Consider the following 21,058-nt stretch of genomic DNA (forward strand, 5'->3'; position numbering starts at 1 on the left):
AAAAAGTTATGATTTGTAAAAATTTGAAATCAGATCAAGAAGCAACTATATATATATATATATATGGCCATAGTAAAGTTTTCCTGTTTATAAATTTTTTGTGTAAATTCCCATAAAAAAAATATGTTCTAATTGTTCCTAACGGAGTAGTAAAAACTGTGATCTTAAAGTGCCACGATGCGTCTATGTATCAATTAAAATACATGAAATAGATATTGTTAGTAACCCAAATGATAATCACATTCCATGTTTTCAGTAAAATTAAAATGATATTGAAGGGTAGCTTGAAATAGACCTTAGATGAAGGAAATAAAAGCAACAGCATTTTGTGGCAAAGGATTACTCTATTAGAGTACACATAGCTGGTAATATTGATTACAGAGTCTGAATTGGTAGGAGCCTGAATTGGGAGCATTTGATTTCTCCTAAGAACTTTACTGCAGCATTAAATCTATTATACTTCTTTCGCAGTCTGAACTGTCAAAAATTGCGCAGCAACAAACTGAAATACAATAAATTTTACGGAATAATTCAATTCTTTGATCCAAGACAAACAATATGGCAACCCCATGAAGGAAAGCACAGGCCACACATCAGTTACAAGATGATGTGTTTTCAACATAAATTGTGCAAGATCATTTACCCTGTCAAAAGTTTTGGAGCAGTTTGTCTAGAAATTGCAACATATATAATGATTTTTGTTCGACATCGATGCTCAAAGCAGAAATGACAGTTCTGTGGGATAACATCCCAAACCTTTTCCTTTCTGGTAGAAGCATATTATCCCTTGCAATCCTAGACATATTAGCATACACAAGTTCAAAATAATTATTTCCAGAGTACAAGAAGATCCATGAAACAAGATATGACTTACAGAATTATCACTCCCTAGCTAATGAGACACTCCACTCTTGTTTGTTCTGTCTCCATTGTATCATTATCATTGTTTACCTAGTGTAAGCCATCTTTACAAAGAGTTGCAGAGTCGCATTTTCTAGTCTCACAAGTTCCTTGTTCACTCACAAATCCATGGTTCTCATCCATCATAAATGCTGATTTAGGATATGTTCTCATGTTGATGTGATTCTCAGGCTTCAACTATCTTCCAAAAGTTGAATTAATTGCAAGTGCATGTTGCATTTCACAGAGCATTGCATCAGCCTCTGAAACAGCAATGGCCAAAACCTACACACAAGTAAAATATATATAAATCCACTCTTCACTACTTAGCTGTTGTTGCTGTTGTGAGACTGAATTCAAAACCGATCTATGTAAGACATCCAGATGTTGTGACAGCTGAGACTGAAATGTTTGAACCAAATTTTGGTTTCCACTTTTTATCTTATTCTTCCTTTCTGCACAGATGGCCAGTGTCTGAGCATTTTTTAGCAGAATGAAAGTAAAACCCAAAACCCAGGGTAAGAAAGTCTTCAAAGAAATAAGTACCAATTTTTGCAAATAGGCCATAAACATCCTGTGCTACACTTTCTAGTTCTGACCGGAGATCTGCTGCCTGCTCAACAAGGGATTTCTTTGTTCACCACAAGAAAATATGATATTAAGGCCCATAATTTGAGCAAATATGTGAACTTTAAGAAGAGACATCATATCTAAACAAAGAAGGCATTTGCAGATATTAGAACCTACCTGATTGTAACAAATTTGAGATAATGAACTCCTTTTCCTTGATTGTGCAGTTAGCTTGACTGTGTTTCTCTTGAAAATCTTTCAAGGCTTTCTCAGTGTCATCAAGCTTTTTCTGTGAAAGAAAAATAGGAAGTGTTCTAAGTCAACAGAGTAACACAAAAACACCTGAAAAGCGCACAGAATTAACTTATTGTATGCTAGCATTGGGACTATTCATTCATACTTGTGTCATCTGGAGTTTAACAATCAAGTCCGCATTTATTTGCTGGTGAGAAATATTCATGTAGGGAGGTATATGTGGGCCAAATATGGCAGTTGCCTTGAAATGTATTTGAGGGCTTATGGACAAGTCATTTTCATCATTGAAAAGACCATTCTAAAACATACATTTGTTCATTTGCCAAAAACATCTGAGAGAATGTTGGAGTCACCAAGAAACCATATGGATAAAATTCTCAAAGGTTAGAAATAAAGATTTCTCTTCTGCAATCCAAAAACCCTCAAGTGAAAATATTGTCAGACTTCAAATGAACTTCATTTGGCTTCCTGCCATACTCACAAGCTTTGAAAACTGATTGAAACTGTCACTTTGAGAATTGCAATATAGATGATATCTTTTATGTGAAATTAATGGATGGTTCTGAAAATGACACATTTTTTAAAGGATATTTAAAAAAATAAAAATAAAAATCAGTGAGTGAATTTAAGAAGAGACATCATATCTAAACAAAGAGAGCATTTGCAGATATGAGAACCTACCTGATTGTAACAAATTTGAGATAATGAACTCCTTTTCCTTGATTGTGCAGTTAGCTTGACTGTGTTTCTCTTGAAAATCTTTCAAGACTTCCTCAGTGTCATCAAGCTTTTTATGTGAAAGAAAAATAGGAAGTGTTCTAAGTCAACAGAGCAACACAAAAACACCTGAAAAGTGCACAGAATTAACTTATTGTATCCTAGCATTGGGACTATTCATTCATACTTGTGTCATCTAGAGTTTATCAATCAAGTCCGCATTTGTTTGTTGGTGAGAAATATTCATGTAGGGAGGTATATGTGGGCCAAATATGGCAGTTGCCTTGAAATGTATTTGAGGGCTTATGGACAAGTCATTTTCATCATTGAAAAGACCATTCTAAAACATACATTTGTTCATTTGCCAAAAACATCTGAGAGAATGTTGGAGTCACCAAGAAACCATGTGGATAAAATTCTCAAAGGTTGGAAATAAAGATTTCTCTTCTGCAATCCAACAACCTTCAAGCGAAAATATTGTCAGACTTCAAATGAACTTCATTTGGCTTCCTGCCATACTCACAAGCTTTGAAAACTGATTGAAACTATTTTTTTGAGAATTGCAATATAGATGATATCTTTTATGTGAAATTAATGGATGGTTCTGAAAATGACACATTTTTTACAAGGATATTTATATAAAAAAATAAAAAATAAAAATAAAAAAATCATTGAGTGAATTTAAGAAGAGACATCATATCTAAACAAAGAGAGCATTTGCAGATATTAAAACCTACCTGATTGTAACAAATTTGAGATAATGAACTCCTTTTCCTTGATTGTGCAGTTAGCTTGACTGTGTTTCTCTTGAAAATCTTTCAAGACTTCCTCAGTGTCATCAAGCTTTTTATGTGAAAGAAAAATAGGAAGTGTTCTAAGTCAACATAGCAACACAAAAACACCTGAAAAGTGCCCATAATTAACTTATTGTATGCAAGCATTGGGACTATTCATTCATACTTGTGTCATCTGGAGTTTATCAATCAAGTCCGCATTTGTTTGCTGGTGAGAAATATTCATGTAGGGAGGTATATGTGGGCCAAATATGGCAGTTGCCTTGAAATGTATTTGAGGGCTTATGGACAAGTCATTTTCGTTATTGAAAAGACCATTCTAAAACATACATTTGTTCATTTGCCAAAAACATATGAGAGAATGTTGGAGTCACCGAGAAACCATGTGGATAAAATTCTCAAAGGTTGGAAATAAAGATTTCTCTTCTGCAATCCAACAACCTTCAAGTGAAAATATTGTCAGACTTCAAATGAACTTCATTGGGCTTCCTGCCATACCCACAAGCTTTGAAAACTGATTGAAACTGTTTTTTTGATAATTGCAATATAGATGATATCTTTTTTGTGAAATTAATGGATGGTTCTGAAAACGACTCATTTTTTTACAAGGATATTTAAAAAAAAAAAAAATCAGTTAGTGAACTTTAAGAAGAGACATCATATCTAAACAAAGAGAGCATTTGCAGATATTAGAACCTACCTGATTGTAACAAATTTGAGATAATGAACTCCTTTTCCTTGATTGTGCAATTAGCTTGACTGTGTTTCTCTTGAAAATCTTTCAAGGCTTCCTCAGTGTCATCAAGCTTTTTCTGTGAAAGAAAAATAGGAAGTGTTCTAAGTCAACAGAGCAACACAAAAGCCCCTGAAAAGTGCACAGAATTAACTTATTGCATGCTAGCATTGGGACTATCCATTCATACTTGTGTCATCTGGAGTTTATCAATCAAGTCCGCATTTGTTTGCTGGTGAGAAATATTCATGTAGGGAGGTATATGTGGGCCAAATATGGCAGTTGCCTTGAAATGTATTTGAGGGCTTATGTACAAGTCATTTTCATCGTTGAAAAGACCATTCTAAATTATACATTTGTTCATTTGCCAAAAACATCTGAGAAAATGTTGGAGTCACCAAGAAACCATGTGGATAAAATTCTCAAAGGTTGGAAATAAAGATTTCTCTTCTGCAGTCCAACAACCTTCAAGTGAAAATATTGTCAGACTTCAAATGAACTTCATTTGACTTCCTGCCATACTCGCAAGCTTTGAAAACTGATTGAAATTTTTTTTGTGAGAATTGCAATATAAATGATATCTTTTATGTGAAATTAATGGATGGTTCTGAAAATGACACATTCTTTTACAAGGATATTTATATTAAAAAATAATAATAATAATAACAATCAGTTAATCCGCTAAATTTAACCCTTAAAAAAATCCAACCACATCGATTTAGTTCCATCCGTCCATTTTCAAATCCTGTATTTACTCCCATCAACCCATATTCAAATCCTGTGGGGGTTACTTTGCTCGTGCTATGTGTGGGACAATTAAGCACATGCCGTAAGTGTTCAAGGGCTAAAAACCTCTGAGACAGATCTGCAAGTAGTATAATAAAAAAGTTCAGATATCCTAATCTTCAGTTTCTTATTCATGCTACAGTGGGCACTATTTGTTGCTATCAAACATGGATAGGCCGGGCCAATTGATGGTCATGGTTTTCCCAAGGGTAAGATTTAGTATGAATCTTATTTCCTTTCAAGAATCGAACTCCAATGTCAATTTCCAAGTCAATCCAGAGTACACCAAGATCAAAATCCACAAGGACTTCTTTCAGCTGTTGGAGAAGCACCTGCTCAATTACTAGCTCAGAGAAGACCACAACTTATGGCAAGTGGCCAGCAACAGCTACACGGCAGTAGCAAAACCCACAGCCACAATCAATGCCTTTACCAACGGATTTTTTGGACTAACCAACTTTACTGATTAAGGGATAGATGTGGCAGAGTAGAAGGAGAAATCAGTCTTTAAGAATTTTATATCATTTAAGAATTTTATAAGAAATGTTCACAAGTCCTTAAATACAAAAGCTTTCCCACGATTATCTATGTAAGAAACTTGGTAGGGATATTACTAAAGATGACATGATCAAAATTGTTATGCAAGACTAGCATATATTATTAAAGATGACATGATCAAAATTGCTATGCAAGACTAGCATATCGCAATGAGTATAGGTTCACCCGTATAAACTATAACTAACACTCACAAGAATAGAACCCACTCTTACTAGTGCTTCTTCTACTGGACCAACTTCTGAACTATTTAAAGGAGCCTACCTGCTACATCAAAGGCTTCAATGACATAAACAAAAACCTCCACACCTTTTTTTAAATAGGACACCAAGAATTTAGTACAATATCTATTCAGTATTGTGTAAGGGACTGGATATCAACAAGTAAGTAGATTAATGGTTCATTTTGTTTTTCACATCTTTCAAAGCACAATTTGTCCAAATTCTGAGGCTTTGAATAGAACAAGCTCATTGGCATTGAATCTGCTCACACTGTTTTAGGTAGAGAATACATCTGCCCACACTATTTTGGGTAGATAATACTCACAATGTGAACATAGGGATTATTTTTGGAGTACTTTTTCTCTGACACTATTTTATGGAAAATATACTGACTTTATCAAAGATTATTTTCTAGGCCAAATTTGCACCCATCCGAGGGGAGGGGAGGGGAGGCATGCAATTTCACCTACTGCCTTTGCACGCAAAGGTTTTTCACATTTTTCAAAGCACAATTTGTTCAAATTCTGAGGCATTGAATAGAAAAACCTCATTGGCATTGCATCTGCCCACACTGTTTTGGGTAGATAATACATCTGCTCACACTGTTTTGGGTAGATAATAGGGTAGATAATACTCACCATGTGAACATAGGAATTATTTTTGGAGTACTTTTTTCTGACACTATTTTATGGAAAAGATATTGACTTTATCAAAGATTATTTGCCATGCCGAATTTGCACCCATCCGAGGGGAGGGGAGGCATGCAATTTTAACCTCGATTGCTGCAAATTTTACATGTTGGATATTCTTTGCCGAGATGTTTATCTTAAAAAAATGTTATTTAAAAAAAACAACAAGCATTCAATCTCAAGATTTTCAATCACAATTGCTTTGTGACTATGCAAATTGTGACTTTGCCAAGAAATTTATCTGAAAAATGAATGGTATTTACCAAACAAAACAACCATCCAATACATCACACCAATGGTAATGTTCAATGTAAATTGTGCAACTCAATTTATTTCTGGTTTAGTATTAGTTTAGATATCATCCACTCATAGCATCATACCACTGGTAATGTTCAATGTAAATCGCGCAACTCAATTTATTTCAAATAAACCAGAGAGAATTTACAACAATCAGTTCTATTCCATCTGCTCCTATGTAAAATGAGAACCATCAATATTTACACATCTAAACTGCCAGAATAGCTACCTTACTATTCCAATTGTTACATTTATTTTTTTAAGGTTAGCAGAACATTACATATTAAATATGTTCACATTGTTCAGCCAAAAAAGATTTAGAAACAAAATCCTCCTTCACAACCATTGACTGAGCAAAAAAGATTTAGAAACATTGGTGGGAAATTTCCCATTCCAAAATATTGTATGAGATAATTTAATTAGGCCAAAATTACATAAATGCAAAAACATTTATATTAATAAATTTCCATACTATGCATGAAATATTTTGACTCTTATGAATTGTAACCTTTTAATTGGGTTAACATACATGTTGAAGGAAATATTCTAGCAAGATTGTGCAATCACATTCCTCAATCTATTCACTAACAAAAGTGGAGGGTAAAACCTAAACATAGATTTACTGATAAGGAGTAAAACCTAAACAACAAAAGTCATGACCTTGCTGATAATGGTATTATGGTTGTGTGTGAGAATATCTAATCCAGATTCCAGACATAAAATATGTATTGTTTAGCAAAAGTGGGCACATATCAATTAAGCTAGTCCAACTCAGATATATATGTTTGATAAGATAGAAATATTACACAAACGATCAAATCAGGTCAATGGGACCCAAAGGTACATCAAGCTACAATGACCATGTGGGAGCGATTAGGCATCTCCTAGAAGGGTAAATTACAGAGGGCTTGGCAGGTGGCACATTACATACAAAATCACTCAGTAACAGAGCATCATCACCCTCACTGATCCTCTATCTGACTCGGTATGTTAAAACCTCCAAAATAATCACTTGGAACTCTAACTCTTTGTCCATTTTCAGTTTGGCTTTGTTTGCCCACATCAAGTGCCTTTGCTAGCTTCCTAGCAAGTATAATTGAATCCTCTAGTGCACAACATGCTCCTTGTCCAAGATTTGGCGTCATGGGATGCCATGCATCTCCTGCTAGTGCAACACCTCCTAATGTTGACTTTGGACCCACAACAGGCCACAACCATCTGTCCACTAAAGGGGTCCTCACAAAGTTTTCAGCCGGTAAGTTCCTTAGGCCAGTTCTGAACAAGTTGAAGAGCTTCCCTCTTCAAAAGATTTGGGTCTGTTATCTTTGGACCTGCCCAATCAAAATCAGGAATTAAAACCTAAAAATAAGCAAACAAAAAATATTGGAACATTTTAATTTTTATTGATTTTACTGAAGGCTCATGACCAAATGTCAATCTTGCGTTGACCATGTAACACGAACCCATTAATTTGTAAAGTCGATTGCACTGAGATAAAGAAGCAATGCTAGAATGTTATCTATCAATGTCCTTCGATTTTCAAGACAAGGGTACTAGATGCAGAGCTTTTGATGAATTTGGGAAACTGACCTGGAGAATGGCTGTTGAAGACAATAAACCAATAGACTTTAGTAGAAGAAAGAGGCACATAGCCAGCACGGATTCCCTTTCCATAGATGTAATGCACTTTTTGCTCGTAAGGTTGTCCACTGGCATAAACTCCCAATCCACGATAAGCAAAATGTCCAACACAACGAGGTTCTGAGAAGCCCATCCATTTGGCCACCACTGAGTGGACACCATCACAACCTATAAGAGCCTGTACAAATCACACCCAGATTTTCTCTAAGCATAATAGCTTAAAGAAAGGACTAGTGAATCCAATACAATGCATAAGTCAACAGCCTTAAAAGTTTCCTCGGCTCAAATCTGTCCACTTCAATCAACAAAAACCTGTGTCCCTTCTTGGCATACATTGTGAAGATCTAGAGATATATTTATTATCACATTTTCTGCTGACTTGGCCTTGCTATGTCTCTTTGATTATCTTTGATTGATGACTCCTGGTGAACCAGTGGTGAACCTACTCAGAACTTTCACGCTGTCATGGCCTCAACAACGGCTTCCTTGCCTAACAACGGCCTTGGCGTCCCTTTGTTCTTTTGGAAAACTTCCTGCGAACTTCGGATGTAATCTTCAGGGACAACTACTACCACAGTAGACATTATATATGCGCAAAGTATTCAGATACAGAATGGTATACTCATTTTATTTCAGAATGGATAAATCTTTTTACAGAGAGGTTCTTTACAGAGATTGACTATCTTCGCACTTATCGGACTTTATGCCATTCTCAAGGAACAAGCAATATCGAAGGCTACCTGGCGAAAGATAGGCTCTGCCTCAGAATATGACACAACTCAATTACAGACTCAAATACTCTCTAATTGATACGGCCACTTTAGGTTCTCACCAGTGCCGAGCAAACTGATGCGCAGACTCCCAAATCACCTAAGGACTTGAGTTCTTCTCGTGTTGCAAGCAGATCAGACAGAATGTCCACAGATGCAGAGTAGGAGAGGCACTCAACTAGACTCAAACACACAAAGACTCGGACTCACTCCAAATGTGAATGCCTTTGTAATGAGCCTTACCCTCCTTATATAGGAAATGAGGGGGGACAAATATCACTGTAGGTCATCCATGATCTGACCTATAGGCGGATAGAATCATTTCTTTCGGATAATGCTAGGGCAACGTCCGCACAAAGATTCCAGTCCGGAGGATGGAATAGTTGCTTTCGGGTAATGCCAAAGCGTCATCTGAACATAGATTCTTGTCCGGAAAAGTAAATCTTACGGAAAATAACAAAGTGGATGCTTTTAAACTAAGCCCACGAGAAATTAGTGCCGACAGAACAAAGTGGATGCTTTTTCATAAAAGCCCACGGGAAAAATCATAATTTATTTACACTGTGAATGCTTTGGTACAACAAAGCTCACAAGAAACCTGGTCACAATTTAGCCCTTGTGACTGGTACTTGTACAACATGGATTGAAAATCCATGTGAAATGTCAGAATACTGTCAGTTTAGGGAATCTGCCTCTTTTTTTAACATTTCGTCCTAGGATTTTGTATAGATCCTGTGGACAATCATCGGTTTCCCTAGCACAATTTGATATTGGACTTTGGTTAATACAGGCCATTCCATATGTTCTCATATATTCTTCAAGGGAATTATTATAGGGTGATGACCTGTAAGTTAACCATTCACCTTCAGACATGTTTTTAATAGTGTTATAAACAGGGTGAATACAGTCTATGGCACATTGATCAATACATGGTTTACAATGGTTTTTGCAGTAGTTCTCATGTCACACAGGATCCATTGCGGTTCTGTTTACTCCATAATCAGTCCACCAGTCTCTGAACCACTTACATTGTTGATAGCCTTGATAGTGACCAATGAGGCTGAATTTAAGTTTGGTGTAGTAGGTTTCTACTTTATCTCCAAGTTGAGGAAGTCCCACCAAAGCTGCTTGTAGTCTGCAAAGTTGTACACTGTATCGGGAAATATGATCTTAGGATCATTCCTTGGCCATCTGGCAGCAGGCTGAGTCCAAACATGTCTAGGCTCATTCCAAAGATCTCTTTTTTTGTATATGCAAACATATCTTTCATAAATGCCTGTGTTGCGTCCACCATGGTACCAAATAGTGGCAATGTCATGAAAGTTTTGCTCCAAAGCCTGTCGTGCAAGCTCAGCATCTCGTCTTGCTTTATCGTATATCATATCATGAATCCACTTGCCTCCTTTAGGGTACACTTTTCTCTCTGGGACAAGGTGTTGGAGATCTATATGAGGTTGCAAGTTGGCATCTAACACTTTTGTGTTTCTGAGCTGCCAGGTGGGTCTCCAGTGTCTCTTATATGTTTCCCAGTCTTGGTCATCTGGGATAGTCCTTACGACTTCTCGTTTTTGGTGCCGGTCCCATTCAGTGATAATCATCATGACATGATCTTTTGATTCAATGTATTCTCTGCTAAGAAAATCAGGGAGATTGTTGTCTTTACCTTTAATATGCTCCACCTGAAAATCAAAGTTTGCAAAAAGAGCTTGCCATCTAGCAAACTTGGCTTCACCGACCTTCTTGATGTGTTTTGTTAGTACCTTCTGCAGAGCAGATGCATCATTTCTGAGTAAAAAAGGTTTATTTATGAGATACACTTCGAATTTACTGATGCAGTTCCATGCGGCTTTAACCTCTTTCTCTATTGTGGGGTAATTCAATTCAGCTAGGTTCCATACCCTAGAAGCAAACTGAACAGTTTGATATTCTTTTCCAATCCTTTGCTTCAGGACTCCACCCCATCTGACATTACTTGCATCTGATTCAACAATCTTGTATGCAATATCATCAACAACATACAAAATAGGCAAAGATTTTACCTTGGCCTTGATGTTCTGGACTGCTTTTGTATGGACTTCTGTCCATTCAGGAGGATTCTTCTTCAGTCTCTTGTTTAATATCCTTCTGTCACTGGCACAGTCTTGATAAAAGTTGCTGACATAGTTGAGGCAGCCTAAGAACCTTTGCAGTTGGTTCTTGTCTGTGATGACATCTGGAAACTTATCTACAAACTCTAAAGCATGTTTTTGCAGAGAAATCTGCCCATTGCAGATCGTATGACCCAAGAATTTGATAGTGGTTTGAAATATCTCTATCTTCTTTTTGCTAAGCACCAAACCATTGTGCTTAACCAAATTCTTAAAAATATTTACATGTTTAAAATGTTCCTGGATGTTCTTGGAAAATATTAATACATCATCAATATATACAATTAGCCAATCAAATTATGGCTTAAAAATACCATCCATTACCTTTTGAAATTTTGATGGAGCATTCTTGAGTCCAAAAGGCATGACGTTCCATTCATAATGTCCTGCTGGTATACTGAAGGCAGTCTTGAATTTATCTTTTTTAGCAATGGCCACTTGCCAAAATCCTGCTTTCAGGTCGAACTTTGAGAAGATCTTGGCACTAGCTATCCTCCTGATTAAGTCTCCTTTATGTGGGATTGGATAGGTGTCATCAGCTAGGACTGAATTTAGAGGCTTATAATTGATGACTAATCTGGGAATGCCTCTGATCTGTTCAACTCTCTTATTCACATAGAACCCATAACAGTTCTAGGGACTGTCGGAATCTCTGATCAATCTTCTATTGAGGAGCTGGTGAATTTCTTTCTGGAAAAGATCTTTGTATTCTTTGCTCATCAGAATAGCTCTGCTCTTACAAGGTTTACCAGTGTATCCTTCCTTGTAAGTGAGTTCGACTATGTGCTGCTTCCTGTGCCAACAGGCATTAGGTTCCTCTAAGTAGCATTCTTCTTCTAATTGTTTATTTAATTCTCCAATTTTGGTTTTGATCTGGGGTGATTTGAGTTGTTCTTAGATTCTCAAAGTAGATTTCAGATCTTTGAGATCTGACAGTCTGGCTTCGGCTCTATCCAGATCTTGTACAGTGTGTACCATTGTAGAAATTCTAGGATTGGAGATATATGGAAGTTCAATTTTCTTTCTTGTCCCTTTTGAAGTGGGGACAGATATAAAATATCCAACTTTGCTTCCTTTGAGTCTGAGGAACCCATGAGGTTCTACGGCTGCAAGAAAGACATTACCAAGTATGTAGTCTACTGGAATGTCAGCTACTGCAAATTTCAAATAAACACAGTGGCTATCAAAACAAACAGATGCTTTGGGTACTTCATATCGGAGTTTTTTATTACCCAAGCCTATTACTTCTCTTTCTGCAGTCACCCAATATTTTGCTGGGATATTTTTCATATTCAGAATATTAATATCTGCTCCTGAGTCAATAAGAGCAATCATTTCAAACATTTGGCCTTTTATGCAGATATTGACTAAAACATGATGTTGTTGGTATGAGATGGTTAGTAGCCTCATATCTCTGAATCCAAAATTTGGATCCTTCATACCTTCAGCAATTTGAACTTCTTGATTACTGTTGTATGAAGCAGTATTCCATGGCTGATCATCATCTTCTTCTTTTGCCATCTGTTTCCCTTTCTGTATTTCTGCAACTTGAGCTTTTATTGCAGAAATTTCTATCTTGAGATTATGAATCTCTCGACTGACTTCTCCTAGAGTAAGTGATCTTACTCTATCAGGCTTCTGCTGATGCCTCTGGAATGATTTTGTATTTCTTTCATATGATGCATCAACGAATAGAGGTTTCTTACCTGAGCTGTTTGAAGCTTTTGCTTTTAGCTGATCCATAAAAGCTTCAATCAACCGGTTTTTCATCTCTCCATCCTCCATGGCTCAGATTTGTGAAAGAATCTTCAATTTTTCTTCTTCTGTGGCGGCCATAAGGACCTTTTCTTTCTGGGGCATAGGCTTTCCCCTTCTTCATCATTTGATTTGCTGAAATATTCAGCATCAGAATTATATTGAACATGACATGCACATTCTTTAGAATCAGAACATAAACAATCTGAAGAAACAGAATCTGAATATTGCCCCATATGAGCATGGAGTTCTTCTCCCGATGAAGAACTAAAAGAATCATAAGAAGACTCATCTATTTGATGCTGCTGGGCTATGTCTCTGATTGTGACATTCGGGCAACGTTCTGTGTTGTGAGCATGAGAACCACATTTCATGCACACTATTGGTCTTCTTCCTTCTTGTTTTACTTGTTTGTTTCTTTGGGCAAAGACTTGGGATTTCTTTCCCTTGTTTAGCTTTGACTCTTCACCCTCTGGACATCTAGAGGAAGTGTGTCCAGTTTTCCCACATAGCCAACAAGTAATTTTATTCCATCTTTCCTGCTTACTAGTGTGCAGGTGAATATCAGAGGGGTTGTAATAATGTGTTCTGGGAACATATTTGTAATATCCTCTTTTTGTTCTGGAGGCTTGACCTTGCCTCGGCTTTGAATATCTCTTTTTGGTCTTTGGATAATTTCTTCGGTTTTTGTAGAAAGTTTCTTTAAACTCTCTTTTGGCTCTTTTCTTAGCCTTCCTTCTCTTTACCAAAGGATCATCCAATGTTAATCCATACTTGTTGCATATGGATTTTCTGTTAGGCAGTCTGGAAAGTTTTTCCAAATACTTATTTATCTTTGAGCTAGTACAAATACTGACCAGTGTCTTTGTAATGAGAGAATAAATCTCTCCCCATGTGTATGACTCGAAAGGTAATTGAAAGACTTCCTGCATTCTTATATAATCAACAAATTTAGATGGCAGAGCTGCAAGATATACCTGTTTCCATAATAGGTTCTTTGAGTCCTTGACTTCATAGATTCTCTGCATCCAATCTCTGTGGAAGTCATCATATTGAGACATTTTATGGCACTTTAAATTCATCAAAATAACTTCATTTTTATCAGCAATTTCTGTTTCACTTCCACACCAATGTTCCAAGATCATTGATGTAAGTGCTCCTATCATGTTACTGATAACTGTGCCATCAGGATTATGTATTACATCTCCTTTCTCATCTTTAAGCACTTCTGCTTCCATTGTTTCTATGAGTTTTGGAGATGATTCTGTCTCCCACCACCTGAGGAGTGTCCCTGTGAAACACTGAATAATTGTCCTGCAAGCATCAATTTCAGATTTCCCTCTAAGACACATGAGTTTATACTCGGTATACATTATGTCAATCATTTGTCTTATTTGACCAACACTCATGTTATCTATATTCCATTCTCTGTGGGAATCAGGGAAAAAGGTGTGTGCTTCAGGAAGCTTTCCTTTTCCTTCTATGTCAGGTGCAGGATATTTGGTGAACCTATGCTCAAGAGGTTCATATATGGGAAAGATCTGTGTATCTTGCCTTTGTTGTTCTCTCCCTTTATCTGACTCTTCATCCTTAAATAAGGATGCAATGGTGATTTTATTTGTAGCCTCAGATTCTGAAGATGTGGCTACCTCTTTAGGAAATAATGCTGGAAATTTATCTACAGATTTCACTGGATCTTGAATTCTTATGCTTCTTTTTACAAGAAAGGAGTTTGGAACTGGTTTCTCAATTTTAGACAGACTTATCTTTTCCATTTTGTCTGTTAAACCAGTTAGAATTTGTTTAGTTGTATCTAAGTGATCAACTAACTTTTCTTCGACTCCTTCTATTTTATTCAAAGAATCTCTTGCATAAGAACGAATCATACTGGATTCAAACTGTACATTGTTCAAACATCTATTTACATCATTAAGTGATACTTGGACAGTATCAATTTGTTCCTTGACTTCTACTGATTTAGCCACATTCATTTCTAAGCCTTTTACTGCAGTATTTGTCCAGTTCAGTTGTTCACTAGCTTTCTGTATCCGACCATCAATGCCTAAAGCATTGTCATCTTTCTGGACCAAAGGGATAGCTTTGGCTGCATTTTGATTTTCTCCTATGACAATTCCTTTGTAAGGAGGAAAGGTCGTAGGGGTTTCAACTTTGGATCCATCTAGTGCAGTCCAAGCATGCTTGCTTGCTGAAGTGCTGGTTGAACTAGTGAAGACATTCAGGGGAGCAATTTTTTCTTTCCATGAATAGAAAGATATCCAAGTGTTATTCATCTCCATATAATGCTTCCAATCTTCAGCAAACTGTTTCTTCTCTATGGGTGTATAATTCTGGTCAAATTCATCTGCTTGAGGATTAGTGTACAGATCCCAATTTAACATGGCTTTCATCCATTGGGCACTAATCTCGGATTTCAAGCATCCATCCATAAGAGAGAAGAATTTATGGATTTCCATTACTGCAGGCTTTTTGCAGTCAGAAGGAACAGGGCGAAATCTGCAATCTGGAATCAGGCCATGTGCCTGCTCAAGGTATCCCAAACCATATCTGGGCTTGGCTGGTCTCATTGAACACATCATTTTTGTCATCCTTGGATCTTCTCCTTCTATGGTAACAATTTCATGCATCATGAGCACATGATCAGCATCCGGTTCATGTGGGAAAGGGATGTCTGAGCATTTGGGATTTGGGCATGAATTGACAGATGTAGTTGGAGGAGCTATACCAGTTCTGGGATTATGGTTTGTATGGATTTCAGATTCTACCAGGGTAAGCAGATTTACATGTTCTTGACAATCTGGACATTTGACTTCTAAAGAACAGTAATTTACAAGCTGGGCTAATTCATACAAAGAATTATGTCTACAAGAAGATGAAGTAGAACAAGTTGTATCTACAGTAGAAGGATCTCTGTAATGCTTGGATTGTTTACAGGCTAACTCTATTCTTCTCCGGTCAATGGTAGATCTTCTGGGGAATGATATAACTGCAGAAGACAGATTTTCTGTAATATCAGCGGAGGTAATGGCTTTAGGAATAAGAGGCTTAGGATTATTTACAACCCAGTGTTCTGGAAATATCAAGTCTTCCCATCAGATGGTCTGATGCTCAATTTTTTGATTTTTTGCATCAGTGAGAACAACTATACTTGACCTGGAGTCCCTGCTGGGTGTATGGCGGATGGCTGGCCAAAGGGTATTAGTGTGTCGGAAACAACCTTTGGTCTGGATGGCAATATTATTTCTCTTTTTCTTCATGTCGAAACCAGTGGTTTGGATCTGGAGTTGTAAGATCTGGTCTATGGTTTCGTCAAAGGTATACACAGAGAAATTGGGGTAACAATCAAAGTAGACTGGGCCATCGGATAGAGGAGCAACAATCCCGCCTATTAAGGAATCTGTATACTTATTGTGCGTCATATCTCTGACAGTAGCTAGCACAAAAGTATTTAGACCTTTATGCGTTAAAGCATTGATTCCTACTTGGATACATCCTAAATGCAAATAATTTGTCTTTAATCTCTTTGCCTCTGCCTGTAATTCTTTTGGTTTCAACAGAGATATAGTTTGGACATTATCAGAATTTTCCTGAATCTGACTGACAGACTCTTTAATGCTTATTCTAGTGGCTGCTATTAGATGAAAAGCAGAAAGGTCACTATACACTTCTGAGGGAGCTATTGCAGGTAGTTCCCATCGGGCCGAAGGCTGGGGTTCTTCATATGAAAGTTCAGCAGAATTTAACACTCTACTAGAACTAGTAGCAAACATCTCCCGTAAAGGGTTCTCTTCAACCTGAGAATCTCTCTCTTCTAGTTCTCGGAAAGAAATTGATTTCCGGGGAGGGTCCATTCTTTTAATGAGTATAAAATTTTTAGAATACCGACCTCTGAACCAGACGTTACTGGCTCTGATACCAATTTTCCAGCAGGGGCTTCTGGTCACAAGCTTGCTACAGTGATGTTGCTACAATGCTTCTGCTACAGTGCCGCGCGCTCCGCGCCTATGCTGCTGTCACTTTTTCTGCTGACTTGGCCTTGCTGTGTCTCTTCGATTATCTCTGATTGCTGACTCCTGGTGAACCAGTGGTAAACCTACTCAGAACTTTCACGCTCTCACGGCCTCAACAACGACTTCCTTGCCTAACAGCGGCCTTGGCATCCCTTCGTTCTTTTGGCGAACTTCCTGCGAACTTCGGATGTAAGCTTCAGGGACAACTACTACCATAACATACATTATATATGCGCAAAGTATTCAGATACAGAAGGGTATACTCATTTTATTTCAGAATGGATAAACCTTTTTACAGAGAGATTCTTTACAGAGATTGACTATCTTCACATTTATCGTACTTTATGCCGTTCTCAAGGAACAAGAAATACTGAAGGCTACTTGGCGAAAGATAGGCTCTGCCTCAGAATATGACATAACTCAATTACATACTGGAATACTCTCTAATTGATTAAGCCACTTTAGGTTCTCACCAATGCCGAGCACACTGATGCGCAGGCTCCCAAATCACCTAAGGACTTGAGTTCTTCTCGTGTTGCAAGCAGATCAGACAGAATGTCCGCAGATGCAGAGCAGGAGAGGCACTCAACTAGACTCAAACACACAAAGACTCGGACTCACTCCAAATGTGAATGCCTCTGTAATGAGCCTTACCCTCCTTATATAGGAAATGAGGGGGGACAAACATCACTGTAGGTCATCCGTGATCTGACCTATAGGCGGATAGAATCATTTCTTTCGGATAATGCTAGGGCAACGTCCGCACAAAGATTCCAGTCCAGAGGACGGAATAGTTGCTTTCGGGTAATGCCAATCCAGAAAAGTAAATCTTACGGAAAATAACAAAGTGGATGCTTTTAAACTAAGCCCACGAGAAATTAGTGCCGACAGAACAAAGTGGATGCTTTTTCGTAAAAGCCCACAGGAAAAGTCATAATTTATTTACACTGTGAATGCTTTGGTACAGCAAAGCTCACGAGAAACCTGGTCACAATTTAGCCCTTGTGACTGGTACTTGTACAACATGGATTGAAAATCCATGTGAAATGTCAGAATACTGTCAGTTCAGGGAATCTGCCTCTTTTGTATAACATTTCGTCCCAGGCTTTTGTATAGATCCTGCGGACAATCATCGGTTTCCCTAGCACAATTTGATATTGGACTTTGGTTAATACAAGCCATTCCATATGTTCTCTCATATATTCTTCAAGGGAATTATTATAGGGTGATGACCTGTAAGTTGACCATTCACCTTCAGTCATGTTTTTAACAGTGTTATAAACAGGGTGAATACAGTCTGTGGCACATTGCTCAATACATGGTTTACAATGGTTTTTGCAGTAGTTCTCATGCCACACAGGATCCATTGTGGTTCTGTTTACTCCATAATCAGTCCACCAGTCTCTGAACCACTTACATTGCTGATATCCTTGATAGTGACCAATGACACTGAATTTAAGTTTGGTGTAGTAGGTTTCTACTTTGTCGTCCATGTTGAGGAAGTCCCACCAAAGCTGCTTGTAGTCTGCAAAGTTGTACACTGTATCGGGAAATATGATCTTAGGATCATTCCTTGGCCATCTGGCAGCAGGTTGAGTCCGAACATGTCCAGGCTCATTCCAAAGATCTCTTGTTCTGTATATGCAAACATATCTTTCATAAATGCATGTGCTGCGTCCACCATGGTACCAAATAGTGGCAATGTCATAAAAGTTTTGCTCCAAAGCCTACCATGTAAGCTCAAAATCTCGTCTTGCTTTATCGTATATCATATCATGAATCCACTTGCCTCCTTTAGGGTACACTTTTCTCTCTGGGACAAGGTGTTGGAGATCTGTATGAGGCTGCAAGTTGGCATCTAACACTTTTGTGTTTCTGAGCTGCCAGGTGGGTCTCCAGTTTCTCTTATATGTTTCCCAGTCCTGGTCATCTGGGATAGTCCTTAAGACTTCTTGTTTTTGGTGTTGGTCCCACTCAGTGATAATCATCATGACATGATCTTTTGATTCAATGTATTCTCTGCTAAGAAAATCAGGGAGACTGTTGTCTTTACCTTTAATATGCTCCACCTGAAAATCAAAGTTTGCAAAAAGAGCTTGCCATCTGGCAAACTTGGCTTCACCGGCCTTCTTGATGTCTTTTGTTAGTACCTTCTGCAGAGCAGATGCATCAGTTCTGAGTAAAAAAGGTTTATTTATGAGATACACTTCGAATTTACTGATGCAGTTCCATGCGGCTTTAACCTCTTTCTCTATTGTGGAGTAATTCAATTCAGTTGGGTTCCATACCCCAGAAGCAAACTGAACAATTTGCTCTTCTTTTCCAATCCTTTGCTTCAGGACTCCACCCCATCCGACATTACTTGCATCTGATTCAACAATTTTGTATGCAAGATCATCAGCAACATACAGAATAGGCAAAGATTTTACCTTGGCCTTGATGTTCTGGACTGCTTTTGTATGGACTTCTGTCCATTCAGGAGGATTCTTCTTCAGCCTCTTTTTTAATATCCTTCTGTCACTGGCACAGTGTTGATAAAAGTCGCTGACATAGTTGAGGCAGCCTAAGAACCTTTGCAGTTGGTTCTTGTCTGTGATGACATCTAGAAACTTATTTGCAAACTCTAAAGCAAGTTTTTGCAGAGAAATCTGCCCATTACAGATCTTATGCCCAAGAATTTGATAGTGGTTTGAAATATCTCTATCTTCTTTTTGCTAAGCACCAAACCATTGTGCTTAACCAAATTCTTAAAAATATTTACATGTTTAAAATGTTCTTGGATGTTCTTGGAAAATATTAATACGTCATCAATATATACAATCAGCCAATCAAAGTATGGCTTAAAAATACCATCCATTACCTTTTGAAATTTTGATGGAGCATTCTTGAGTCCAAAAGGCATGACGTTCCATTCATAATGTCTTGCTGGTATACTGAAGGCAGTCTTGAATTTATCTTTTTCAGCAATGGCCACTTGCCAAAATCCTGCTTTCAGGTTGAACTTTGAGAAGATCTTGGCACCAACTATCCTCCTGATTAAGTCTCCTTTATGTGGGATTGGATAGGTGTCATCAGCTAGGACTGAATTTAGAGGCTTATAATTGATGACTAATCTGGGAATGCCTCTGATCTGTTCAGCTCTCTTATTCACATAGAACCCATAACAGTTCCAGGGACTGTCAGAATCTCTGATCAATCTTCTACTGAGGAGCTGCTGAATTTCTTTCTGGCAAAGATCTCTGTATTCTTTGCTCATCGGAATAGCTCTGCTCTTACAAGGTTTACCAGTGTATCCTTCCTTGTAAGGGAGTTCGACTGTGTGCTGCTTCCTGTGCCAAAAGGCATTAGGTTCCTTTGAGCAACATTCTTCTTCTAATTGTTTCTTTAATTCTCCAATTTTGGTTTTGATCTGGGGTGATTTGAGCTGTTCTTCGATTCTCAAAGTAGATTTCAGATCTTTGAGATTTGATAGTCTGGCTTCGGCTCTATCCAGATCTTGTACAGTGTGTACCATTGTAGAAATTCTAGGATTGGAGATATATGGAAGTTCAATTTTCTTTCTTGTCCCTTTTGAAGTGGGGACAGATATAAAATATCCAGCTTTGCCTCCTTTGAGTCTGAGGGACCCATGAGGTTCTACGGCTGCAAGAAAGACATTACCAAGTATGCAGTCTACTGGAATGTCAGCTACTGCAAATTTCAAATAAACACAATGGCTATCAAAACAAACAGATGCTTTGGGTACTTCATATCGGAGTTTTTTATTACCCAAGCCTATTAATTCTCTTTTTGCAGTCACCCAATATTTTGTTGGGATATTTTTCATATTCAGAATATTAATATCTGCTCCTGAGTCAATAAGAGCAATCATTTCAAACATTTGGCCTTTTATGCAGATATTGACTAAAACATGATGCTGTTGGTATGAGATAGTTAGTAGCATCATATCTCTTAATCCAAAATTTGGATCCTTCATACCTTCAGCAATTTGAACTTGTTGATTACTACTGTATGAAGCAGTATTCCATGGCTAATCATCATCCTCTTCTTTTGCCATCTGTTTCCCTTTCTGTATTTCTGCAACTTGAGCTTTTATTGCAGAAATTTATGTCTTGAGATTATGAATCTCTCGACTGACTTCTCCTAGAGTAAGTGATCTTACTCTATCAGGCTTCTGTTGATGCCTCTGGAATGATTTTG

General features: G+C 37.6%; 1 long non-coding RNA gene across 1 annotated transcript; it reads right to left on the bottom strand.

The window, feature by feature from the left end:
- Positions 1–684: 684 nt before the first annotated feature.
- Positions 685–2,521, bottom strand: LOC149141736 (uncharacterized). Its single transcript, XR_016265181.1, has 4 exons — positions 2,407–2,521; positions 1,648–1,759; positions 1,447–1,531; positions 685–1,185 (listed from the first exon to the last, which is right to left on the bottom strand). It is a non-coding gene; the product is annotated as an uncharacterized LOC149141736 (long non-coding RNA).
- Between the last annotated feature and the right edge of the window lie 18,537 nt (positions 2,522–21,058).

This window comes from Pinus tabuliformis, chromosome X (assembly GCF_031772625.1).
Source record: "Pinus tabuliformis cultivar Carrire ecotype Pingquan chromosome X, CPIR1, whole genome shotgun sequence".
Lineage (NCBI taxonomy): Eukaryota > Viridiplantae > Streptophyta > Pinopsida > Pinales > Pinaceae > Pinus > Pinus tabuliformis.